Genomic DNA, 12,788 nt, shown 5'->3' on the forward strand with positions numbered 1-12,788 from the left:
ACGACGACGTTACCACGTTTACCACGCTGGTGGGCAATGTTCCACGCTGGTGGACGATGTTACCACGCTGGTGGACGATGTTACCACGCTGGTGGACGTCATGTTACCACGCTGGTGGACGATGTTACCACGCTACTACGCTGGTGGACGATGTTACCACGCTGTGGACCATCGCTACCACGCTGGTGGACGATGTTACCACGCTGTGTGGACGACGTTACCACGCTGGTTGGACCACGCTTACCACGCTGTGACCACGCTACCACTCTGGTGGACACGACGCTAACCACGCTGGGTGGACCACGCTACCACGCTGGTGGACGACGCTAGCCACGCTCGTGCGTGGACCCACCGTTACCACGCTGGTGGACCACGCTACCACGCTGGTGGACGATGTTACCACGCTGGTGGACGACGTTACCACGCTGCGTGGACGACGTTACCACGCTACCATGCTCTGGTGGACGATGTTACCACGCTGGTGGACGACCGTCAACCACGCTGGTGGACAATGTTACCACGTTACCACGCTGGTGGACAATGTTACCACGTTACCACGCTGGTGGACGATGTTACCACGGTTACCACGCTGGTGGACAATGTTACCACGGCTGGTGGATGATGTTACTACGCTACCACGCTGTGGACGACGTTACCACGCTACCACACTGGTGGACGACGTTACCACGCTACCACGTTGGTGGACGATGTGTACCACGCTGGTGGACCACGCTACCCCATGCTGGTGGACGATGTTACCACTGCTGGTGGACGATTTACCACGCTGGTGGACGACGTTACCACGTTACCACGCTGGTGGACAATTGTTACCACGCTGGTGGACGACGGTTACCACGTTACCATCGCCTGGTGGACAATGTACACGCTGGTGGACGACGTTACCACGCTGCGGACAATGTTACCACGTCTTACCACGCTGGTGGACGACGTTACCACGCTGGTGGGACGATGTGTACCATGCTGGTGGGACGATGTTACCACGCTGGTGGACGACCGTTACCCACGTTACCATGCTTGGTGGACAATGTTACCACGCTGGTGGACGCGTTACCGACGCGTAGGACAATGTTACCACCGCGTTACACGCTGGTGACGATTTACCACGCTGTGTGGGCGACGTTACCACGCTGGTGGGCGACGTTACCACTGGTGGACCACAACTTACCACGTTACCATGCTGGTGGACAATGTTACCACGCTGGTGGACGACGTTACCACGCTGGTGGGCGACGTTACCACGCTGGTGGGCGACGTTACCACGCTGGTGGGCGACGTTACCACGCTGGTGGACCACGCTACCACGCTGGTGGACGACGTTACCACGCTGGTGGACGACGCTACCACGCTGGTGGACCACGTTACCACGCTACCACGCTGGTGGGCAATGTTACCACGCTGGTGGACCACGTTACCACGCTGGTGGACCACGCTACCACACTGGTGGACGACGTTACCACGCTGGTGGACGATGTTACCACGCTGGTGGACGATGTTACCACGCTACCACGCTGGTGGACCACGCTACCACGCTGGTGGGCAATGTTACCACGCTGGTGGACCACGCTGGTGGACGACGTTACCACGCTGGTGGACGACGTTACCACGCTGGTGGACGACGTTACCACGCTGGTGATACAACAACTAGACCACACTACCTCTAATGAGATGCACTGGACTCCGTTCATTCTGCACAGAAGATGCTGACCAATCACAAGCGGGCTCTCTCACTCTCTGCATAGCATACACATGCTGGACAAGGGTCCGCTGCTTAAAGCGCCCAGTTAGATGCTGTTGAGGAGAGGGAGGGCTTTACCAAAGACAGTACAGTGGGAGAAACTCTGGGGCTTTACCAAAGACAGTACAGCTGGAAAACTCTGGGGCTTTACCAAAGACAGTACAGGTGGAGAAAATGGGGCTTTACCAAAGAACAGTACAGTGGGAGAACTCTGGGCTTACCAAAGACAGTACAGTGGAGAAAATGGGGCTTTACCAAAGACAGTACAGTGGGCAGAAAATGGGGCTTTACCAAAGACAGTACAGGTGGAGAAACTCTGGGGCTTTACAAAGACAGTACAGTAGGAAGACTCTGGGCTTTACAAAGACAGTACAGTAGGAGAAACTGGGGCTTTACCCAAAGACAAGTACAGTGAGAAAATGGGGCTTTACCAAAGACAGTACAGTAGGAGAAACCTGGGCTTTACCAAAGACAGTCAGTAGGAGAAACTGGGGCTTTACCAAGACAGTACAGTGGGAGAAAATGGGGCTTTACCAAAGACAGTACAGTAGGAGAAACTCTGGGGCTTTACCAAAGACAGTACAGTGGAGAAAACTCTGGGGCTTTACCAAAGACAGTACAGTGGGAGAAACTCACAACTGAGTTGTAGTGACGAACTCACAAGCGGCAACACGACATTATATTAAATCATTAGAAGAATATCCCTACTTTACGACATTGTATGAAAACAACTTAAAAACACCTGACAGCAGCCAAGCCCCTCGGCCAAAACCAGACACCTACGTAAACAGGACAAGCACTGTTTTCTCCACAGTCGCCATCCCAACACTGTTAGAACAGAGTTACGGGAGAAGTTGAAACATGACGTGTTGAATGACTGGAGTCAGACTTTTTATACACAAAACTGCTCCTTGCAGTTGCTAGCTCTGTGCAGTTGCTAGGCTCCGTGCAGTTGCTAGGCTCCGTGCATCGCTAGGGCTCCGTGCAGTCGCTAGGCTACGTGCAGTCGCTAGGCTCCGTTGCGAAAGCGCTAGCTCCGTGCAAGGTCGTCGTAGCTAGTGCAGTCCTAGGCTCGATGCAGTCGCTTAGCTTCGTGCAGTCGCTAGGGCAGTCGCTAGGCTAGCTGCAGTCGCTAGGCTCCGTGAGCGCTAGGCTCCGTGCAGTCGCTAGGCTCGTGCAGTCAGCTAGGGCTCCTGCAGCGCTAGGGCCTCCGTGCTTACAGGTTTTTAAGGCACTTTTGACCTATAAATCAAATTCTATAATGATTGAGCCGAACTGATTTTTTAACTTGGTTTTCGTATTCAGTTAACACACTATGTATGAATTCATCTCATTGTAGAGGTGATGTTCTCACCCTAACCTTGTTTTACCATGATCTGGTGGAATTACCAATAAACATCTTCAATTCATTAATCGCAATTGCAATATCTGTCCCAACATAAAACTCACAATTCAACATGTGGTCCAAACATGCAGCCTTAAATCACCCACACCCTGTTTCAAACATTAATCGATTTGCAGCTTTTAACACATTCCTTCACACCCATATATACACAACACACTCACTCCGAAGGGCCCTCTTTAAAACCACAGTCAACAGGAAGTGTTGAAAAAGAAACATCAGATGAGTCAAAAGATGAGGATGCTTGTCTGTGGGAACGGTACACACACCCCTCACACACAATTATTAGTTCAGGATGGTTTCCCCTCCACCCCCAGGGGACTCTGCTGACACGCGAGCCCCAGTCAAGATGCTCGTTCTGGGCCACATGAAAACACGCGGCTCCTTTGTCTGGTGCTCGGAGCTGGGGGCTTGTTGTGGTGAGCTGGTTGGTCGCGGGTGCTCAGCTGTTTTGGTGTGGGAAGGTATGGTGCTTGCTCGTGTTGTAGTTGTTTTTCTGGTGGCGTGGGACTGTGGGCTAGTTTGTTGTAGTGTTTCTGGTGGCGTGAGGCTGTGGCTTAGTTGTTGTAGTGTTTTCTGGTATGCCGTGGAAGCTGTGGCTAGTTGTAGTGTTTTCTGGTGGCTGGAGACCTCTCAGTAGTCATCGGTGGCGTGGCTGGCTAGTTGTTGTAGTGTTTTCTTGGGGCGTTGAGGAGGCTGTGGGCCTAGTTGTTGTAGTGTTTTCTGTGCGTGGGACTGTCTAGTTGTTGTAGTGTTTTCTTGGTGGCGTGGGAGCTGTGGCTATGTTGTTGTAGTGTTTTCTGGTGGCGTGGAGGCTGTGGCTCGTTTGTTGTAGTGTTTCTGTGGCGTGGGAGCTGTGGCTAGTGTTGTAGTGTTTCTGGTGGCGTGGGAGCTGTGGCTCATTTGTTGAGTGTTTCTGTGGTGGCGTGGGAGCTGTGGCTCGTTGTTGTAGTGTTTCTGGTGGCGTGGGAGCTGTGGCTAGTTGTTGTAGTGGTTCTGGTGGCGTGGGAACTGTGGCTAGATTTGTAGTGTTTTCTGGTGGCGTGGGAGCTGTGGCTAGTTGTAGTGTTTTTCTGGTGCGTGGGAGCATTGTGGATGAGTTGTTGTAGTGTTTCTTGGTGGCGTGGGAGCTGTGGCTAGTTGGTTGTATGGTGTTCTGGTGGCGTGGGAGCTGGTAGTTGTAGTGTTTTCTGGTGGCGTGGGGAGCTTGGCTAGTTGCGTGTTTTCTGTGGCGGAGCTGTGGATGTGTTGTAGTGTTTCTTGGTGGCGTGGAGCTTGGATAGTTTTGTAGTGTTTTTCTGTGGCGTGGGAGCTGTGGCTAGTTGTGAGTGTTCTGGTGGCGTGGGAGCTGTGGCTAGTTGAGTTTTTCTGGTGGCGTGAGGAGCGTGTGATAGTTGTTGTATTTTCTTGTTGAGCGAGGGAGCTGTGGCTTAGTTGTGTAGTGTTTTCTGGTGCGTGGGTAGTGGCTAGTTGCAGTGTTTTTCTGTGGCGTGACTGTGGCTCGTTGTTGAGTTTATAGTGTCTGGTTTTCTACATTTACATTTAAGTCATTTAGCAACGCTCTATCCAGACGACTTACAAAGTTGGAGACCTGGCAAGCTTCTTTCTTAAGTGTTTAACGGGTTAAATTAGGCCTAGCAAGCTTCTTTCTTAAGTGTTTAACGGGTTATAATAGGCCTAGCAAGCTTATTTCTTAACAGTGTTTAACGGGTATAATAGACCTAGCAAGCTCTTAACAGTGTATAACGGGTTATAATAGCCTAGCTAAGCTTCTTAAGTGTTTAACGGGTTATAATAGGCTGCAAGCTTCTTTCTTAACAGTGTTTAACGGTTATAATAGCCTAGCAAGCTTCTCTACAGTGTTTAACGGGTTATAATAGGCCTCGCAAGCTTCTTAAGGTTAACGGGTTATAATAGGCCTAGCAAGCTTCTTCTTAACAGTGTTTAACGGTTATTATAGCCTAGCAAGCTTCTTTCTTAACAGTGTTTAACAGGTTATAATAGGCCTAGCAAGCTTCTTAACAGTGTATAACGGGTTATAATAGGCCTAGCAAGCTTCTTAACAGTGTATAATGGGTTTATAGGCCTAGCAAGCTTCTTTCTTAACAGTGTATAAGGGTTATAGGCCTAGCAAGGTTCTTCTTAACAGTGTTAAGGGTTATATAGCCTAGCAAGCTTCTTTCTTAACAGTGTATAAGGGTTATAGGCCTAGCAAGCTTCTTTCTTTGTGTATAAGGTTTATAGGCCTAGAAGCTTTTTCTTAACAGTGTTAACGGGTATATAGGCCTGCAAGCTTTTTCTTAACAGTGTTAACGGGTATAGGCCTATAGTTTTTCTGACTGAAAGTCAACATACGTGGCAGTGCGATCAAGGAAAACACATTTCTTTGGCATTTATCTGGTCGTTAAGACTTGTGTGTCAAGTTTTATTAAGATCCAACTGTTATTTCCTCTGATATTATGTTTTTATGTCTCCAGGTAAGAAATGAGGATTGTGACCATAGACTACGGCTACCATAGAGGGACATACAGAACAGAGCGGACGCCCCAACACACTGTTCCTCCTACCTTTTTAAAATGAAATTCCAGGTTCAAAGTGGATTGTGATGTATTCAAACCCATGTGAATCCAGTGTGCACTTCAAATAGTTTTTACAAGAGTTCAAAAACATGAAACAATAATAAAGGAATCTAAAATATCTCCATTGCCAGTATGTGGTTGTGTTTCTCTCTGAGTTGATATCAACAGCTAGAACAGTGCTTAGAACAGAATGAACTCTACTAAATTGCTACCGTTCTATTGTAAACGCTATGTTCTATTAGTTTCTCTACCACACACACTCGTTGGAAGTCGTGCCAGAGACTCGGCTGTTCATGCTCCATGTGTTATCTACCTGGATTCAGACTGCATTCTTTTATTCCACAGAATGGAGAGGGAGGGGGGAGCAGTGCCCAGTCTGTCATTCAGTATTTTGTGGAGTAGTTTTTTTTAAAATTAGCCCGTTCGGTTCTTTTTGAAGTCCCGCAGACCCACACAACACCTGTCCCGCAGACACCACACACAACCTGGCCCGCAGACACCCACAAGACACCCGTCCCGCAGACACCACACAGACACCTGTCCCGCAGACACCACACACCACACCTGTCCCGCAGACACCCACCTACACCGTCCCGCAGACACCGACACACACCTGTCCCGCAGACACCACACCACCTGTCCCGCAGAACCCCACACAAAACCCGGCACGCAGACACACCTCCTGCCCCATCCGCTTGCTCTTTGCTTATCGTTCAGGCATTTGGCTGCCGTTTCTTGCCGTCTCCTCCCGGTAAACAAGACACTGGGACAGACAGGTGTTGAGTTGGGCCGGTTCTACTGTCACTGTTTGACGGATATGATTGCGTGCTTGCAAGGTGAGCACGCCGATCGTGGACCCGTCTGGTTCAGTTAAATCAGTGTTGACATCCCACACCCTTTGATGTCTGGGTCAAAGTGACACTAGTGTCTGGTAGAGGGAGAATCTCAATTGCATATTCCTCGCGTCTCGTTTCCTCCTCAAAACCCATTGGATGAGAAAGTCAGAGGTCTCCCTTCTGACCTTCTCCAATAGGTTTTGAGAAGGAGGTGAGCGAGAGGAATATGCAATTGAGATTCTCCCAGAGTGCTTCTACTTCTTTGGAGCTACTTCACTCCCCACCATAGATTTTAATTGCTTGGCTAACCCAGACTCCTCGCTCCAGACAAACGCTAGGCCACTCCCCACATAGATTTTAATTGCCTGGCTACCAGACCTCCTCGCCCGACACGCTAGGCCACTCCCACCACTAGATTTTAATTGCCTGGCTACCCAGACTCCTCGCTCCGGACAAACGCTAGCCACTCCCCACATAGATTTAATTGCCTGGCTACCAGACTCCTCGCTCCGGACAAACGCTAGGCCACTCCCCACCATAGATTTTAATTGCCTGGCTACCCAGACTCCTCGCCCGGACAAAACGCTAGGCCACTCCCCACCATAGATTTTAATTGCCTGGCAACCCAGACTCTCGCCCGGACAAACGCTATGCAGTCCACAATGTTAGTTTCTTTCGCGCAATTAGTCTCAATCTGAGTACCTCCCCGACCCTTCACAAACGCGAACACAATTCGGGTCCGTTTGATTGGTCCAGAAACTGATGGTTGGGCCAGTGCAAGACACATGGGTAAAGCGGCAGTTTGAAAATGTGTCATTGGCTTTGATACTCTGATCGGTTGGAGATGAACCATTCGCTGATGACTTTGTTTTGTACAACGCCCCTCGTCACGCAAGGCACTACAGAAGGTAGTGCGTACGGCTTAGTACATCACTGGGGCAAAGCTTCCTGCCATCCAGGACCTCTATACCAGGTGGTGTCAGAGGAAGGCCCTAAAAATTGTGAAAGACTCCAGCCACCCTAGTCATAGACTGCACGGCAAGCGGTACCGGAGTGCCAAGTCCAAAAGGCTCCTTAACAGCTTTTACGCCCAAGCCATTAAACTGATAAAAAGTTAATCAAATGGCCACCCGGACTATTTTCATTGACCCCCTTTTTTACGCTGCTGCTACTCGCTGTTTATCTATGTATAGTCACGTTACCGTTACCTTCATATTACCTCGGCTAACCTGTACCCCCTCATTATTTTATTGTCTAACTTTTTTCTTTATCTTGTATTCATTTTGTTAGCAAATATTGTCTTACTTAACCAACAATACAGATCTGTATTTTTTTTAAGGGATTGTACATAAGCATTTCACGGTAAGGTCTACACCTGTTGTATTCGGCCCATGTCACAAATACAATTTGATATGAGAGAGAGAGAGAGAGAGAGACTTTGGGGTTTCAGTCCATGACTGATCCTTTATCAATTCAAGGGGCTTTATTGGCATGGGAAACATGTGTTAACATTGCCAAAGCAAGTGAGGTAGATAATATACAAAAGTGAAATAAACAATAAAAATTTACAGGAAACATTAGATATACAGAAGTTTCAAAAGAATAAAGACATTACAAATGTCATATGTATATATACAGTGTTGTAACGATGTACAAATGGTTAATGTACAAAAGGGAAAATAAATAAGCATAAATATGGGTTGTATTTACAATGGTGTTTGTTCTTCACTGGTTGACCTTTTCTTGTGGCAACAGGTCACAAATCTTGCTGCTGTGATGGCACACTGTGTATCTCCAAGGSGTCTGAAAGGGGAGGGCAGTCTACATTATCCGTCAACTCACTTCTCACCATCTGGACAKGGAATGGGTAGTTGAGGAGYAGGTGTGAGTCATGGSGGAGAGGCTGTCACCTTCCTCTTGGGTGTGACAACCATCATTTAGGTTAAGAGGCCACGCCCACACGAGGTTGAAAACAAATACACAACCAGAGGAAATGTCCGGCTTCTGAATAAACAAACGGAGGGTCTGTCCTGGCGATCAATTACGAAATAAACGTTCTAAAGGTGTTAACTTCCTAATGTGAGGACCAATCATAGCCTAATCCAGGCAAACCAGTACGAAAATATCGCGCCACGAAATATTAATTATAGACGTATTAACGTTTGTCACTTGTTGCCATCCTAAATATGTTTTATTTTATTTATTCAACCTTTATTTAACTAGGTAATGCAGTTAACCTCTTATGGCTGCAAGGTGAATATTGAAAAAACTGGAAAATATGTGCAACTTTTCAAACGGCCTCTAAGAAACTTTTTATTTTACAATATGCATATATTTACTACTGTTGGATAGATAACAGTCTATAGTTTCTAAAAAGGTTTGAATTATTCTCTAAGTCGAACAGAAATATTTTACAGCCATTTCCCAGCCGAATTGAGATTTCCAAATGCGATGTGTGTCTTTAAGACCTTGTCTATAAAAGGTCATTAGACTTGGGACCGTAGAAACACGTCCAACTCCTTCATCAGGGTGTAATGCGGAAGTGAGAATTGAAAGCAGTCGAATATCTCGTCCATGGACTGAATAACACCTTCTTGTGAGACCTGCGCAGTTAAAAAAAATTCCGGGCGCGAAGCATAATTTGGTCTCGGCTACTGGAAGAAGGTCGATAACGGTGAATATGATCTCTGACTTCGATATTATTTGATACATGTCCAAAAATCATCCTAAAGTATGTTTTTTCAATATACTTTAATTATATTATTGCAATTTATTCTGGACTTTAGATGTGATGAGACGGAAGAATTTTTGAAGAAAGACAGATTAGCGCCGCAATGCTATTGTGCTTGCTAACCAAAGAGGGAAATAGTTCGTTCTGGAACCCACTAAAGACTCTACTGGACATTGGACCCCGTTACAAACATTCTGATGGAATTATCAACAAAGATAAGGACCCAATTTGGGATGCTTTTTCATATATCTGTCGAACTGTTGTATGCTAACTGTGCTAGGCTAGCGCTTGATTTATGCTAGTGCTGCCTTATGCTAGCTTATGTTGTTAGCTAATATAACGATATATTGTGTTTTCGCTGTAAAACACTTCAAAAATCGGAAAATATTGGCTTTATTCACACGATATCTGTCTTTCATTAGCTATCCACCATATGTTTTTTCTGAAATGTTTTATGGGTGTAATTAGTAGTCGACGTTGGTGTATGTATTTTCTCTGGCTACTCCCGTCTGGATTCAGACTTTAGCTATGTGGTAGCATTTATGGTAGCATCAATGTAAACTGATTTATAGCTAAAATATGCACTTTTTATGAACAAAACATAGATTTATTGTGTAACATGTTATATGACTGTCATCTGAGGTAGTTTTTTCTGGGTTCTTTAGGTTGGTTTTAGTTTATTTCGGTTGGTTTTTGTGCATGCTACTTGAATCATAATTCCATAATCATAATCATAATTCCACTTTTGTATTTGGTGGTGAGCTAACATAAATATATGTGGTGTTTTCTCTGTAAAACATTTAAAAAATCGGACATGTTGGCTGGATTGACAAGATGTTTATCTTTTCAATATGCCGGTCGTTTGGACTTGTTAATGTGTGAAAGTTAAATATTTTAAAAAAATAGATTTTGAATTTCGCGCCCTGCACTTGCAGTGGCTGTTGTCATATTAATCCCGACGTCGGGATTGCAGCCTGTAAAGGTTTTAAGAACAAATTCTTATTTACAACGACGGCCTGGCAAAAGGCCTCCTGCGGGGACAGGGCTGGGATTAAAAATACAAAAATAAATATAGGACAAAACACACATCACGACAAGAGAGACGACACTACATAAATAGAGACCGAAGGCAACAACATAACAAGATCAAAGGGAACAACCTGGACATGAGGGGGCGTGCCGTGTGAGTGTTATTGGTATTACTATCCTTTTTGGGACCAATCCGGACAATTGGGGACATTTCGCCAGTCCCCACAAGAAAATTGATATTTCAGGTTTAGGGGTTAAGGATATATTAAGGGTGAGGGGTTAGGGAAAATAGAATTATGAATGGGAATCATTTGTTTGGTCCCCACAAGGATAGTAAAACAAAGGTGTATGTGTGTGAAACTCACGCCCCTCAAAGCACCAGCCCACGATAACGATTGGTTTGGGGGAAAGAAAKGGGGGAAACGTTTGAATAAAACCCCTCTGGTGCCTGCCTGGTAGTATGAACGTAACTTCGACCAGGACAGCAGCAGCAAGTGATGCCATCTGTGTTATCAGCGCTGGGGAAAACCGTTGAAAACCGTTTGATATCTCAAGAAATAGAAGGGGGATGCAAACACTTTTTTGGTGAATCAATAAAATGAGCCTGATTTGTATTTTTATCCGCATTTTTACATGATACGAGTGACTTCAAAGTTGTTTTCTTTTTCTTAATATAGCCTATATTTTTATTTGAATTACATATTTTTTTTACCCTAATGGATGTGATTGAATGCGAATGGCGCACCACACTGAAACCTGATTTAAATGTTTTACAAGTTCTAGCTTGGAGTCATTTTGGAGTCGTCTGACAGCCCACACCAAGCTCTGGGACCGCTGGAACACCTGATTCTTCTGTCGATAACACACTGATGGCCAAGTGGAACTCTTTCTCTCTCTGTTTACATTTTACTCTCTTTGGCAATTCATCCACTGCAACTTTTTCATTTAGCTCACCAGACCAGACGCACTCTTGTTTAGTTTTTACCCCAAGGAACTATTAAGTCGTTTTTCCCCCTCCCTCTTAAGGTTTTTGAAATGAAAAGAGCAAAGTACTGAGATAAGTAGGGCCTATGAGGACTCTGGCGTTGCTGCGTTCCGCTTTGTTGTTGGGTCTTCTTCACATTGGTGCACCAGAGGCGAGGAAGCTACGGGGGCAGCCGGCGCGCAACACCGGAGAGCCTCAGCCATGCCGTCCCCAATGTTAACGTACAGGGACCGGGTAGTAGAGGGGACCGGAGCCAGTGAGAGCTTCCCGTTAGACTTCACCGCCGTCGAGGGGAACATGGACAACTTTATGACCCAAATTAAAACCTGGCGCAGTCGCTGTACCCGTGCTCGGCGCGAAAGCTGGACCAGGACATGAGGCTGCACTTCTTGGACAATTCCTCTGCGACGTGTAACGATGGATCCCCAGCTGGGTAAGTGGAAGACTTTAAAGTTCGACGTTTAAATCTGATTGGGCTGAATTAAAAGTCACCCTAAACTTCACTTTTCAACTTTTCACAAGTAGTCTAAACTCACATGACAATCACATACTTTTGTTTGCAACGTATTGACTTTGACACATCTTTCCAGTTTGTCTATCAAACTCTCAATGGCTTGAAATGAAAGCCAGTCCATCTATCACCACCAAACAACTTTCCTGCCCTTCATGTCAATCCGGATGTTGATAAAATGGAAAAAAAAATGATAAGATCAGAGGACTGGGCGCTCTCTGAGATCTATGTCGGAGCTCGAGAGGGAGCCCGGACCGCGAGATCAGATGCCTCTCATCAATGGAACGTTTGACAAAATGAATTTTGCGGAAGGAGAGCACGCGAGGCCACAGTGAAAACAATGGCCTTTCATGTACAGCAGGCGTTGGTTGGTTGGTTATGTAGTGCCGTTTATTTGCGTCACAGGTCTAGGATCAGCTTATGCTCTCCAAACCCATATAACCTCAACCGTTTGAAGGGAAAACGCAAGACTGACTTCGGATCAGAGTCTATAGGGACAAATCTCATCCTCTTGTAGGCTACTATCCTTGTTGCCTTTGGCTTTATCCAAATGGCTTTCTAGGCCGTGCGTCATGATATTGCGCATTTGGAGAGASACGTGAAATTGAGGAGGGGACGCTATATTAGAACGGAATGTAGCGACGSTAATGGATGATTGTGATGAAAGAAGGTGTGAAAGTAAAAACATTCCACAAAGCCGAAGCCCTGTTGTCCTCTCAGATCCACTTCCAGCCGCGACAGGTGCCCTGCATGAATGCGCCATGACAGTTATAGGTTGATAGTGACCAATAGAACAAACATGGGCCGATTTCTTCACGGGAAGAAAATAGGGGTTATCCTCAGTGTGAAATACCAATGTTTTGGTCAAATAACTGTGATAATTGACTTTGGGAAGTAGTGCTTTGAAATCCTTATGTTGTTTCACACCATGGTTGCCAGGTGTTGAGAGAGAAAGACTG

At 46.3% G+C, this 12,788-nt stretch overlaps 2 long non-coding RNA genes across 7 annotated transcripts in view; both read left to right on the plus strand.

Moving 5' to 3' along the window:
* LOC139026707 (uncharacterized) overlaps window positions 1-4,231 on the plus strand; it is a 6,310-nt gene extending 2,079 nt beyond the window's left edge. For all 6 annotated transcript variants that reach the window (XR_011478620.1, XR_011478619.1, XR_011478617.1 and 3 more), the window contains one exon: window positions 4,180-4,231. This is a non-coding gene — a long non-coding RNA (uncharacterized lncRNA). The remainder of the gene's footprint in view (window positions 1-4,179) is intronic.
* LOC139026708 (uncharacterized) overlaps window positions 1-5,857 on the plus strand; it is a 15,917-nt gene extending 10,060 nt beyond the window's left edge. Inside the window, exon 5 of the long non-coding RNA XR_011478623.1 lies at window positions 5,636-5,857. This is a non-coding gene — a long non-coding RNA (uncharacterized lncRNA). The remainder of the gene's footprint in view (window positions 1-5,635) is intronic.
* The last annotated feature ends 6,931 nt before the right edge of the window (window positions 5,858-12,788 follow it).

Source organism: Salvelinus sp. IW2-2015, unplaced genomic scaffold, assembly GCF_002910315.2.
Source record: "Salvelinus sp. IW2-2015 unplaced genomic scaffold, ASM291031v2 Un_scaffold5559, whole genome shotgun sequence".
Taxonomy (NCBI): Eukaryota; Metazoa; Chordata; class Actinopteri; order Salmoniformes; family Salmonidae; genus Salvelinus; species Salvelinus sp. IW2-2015.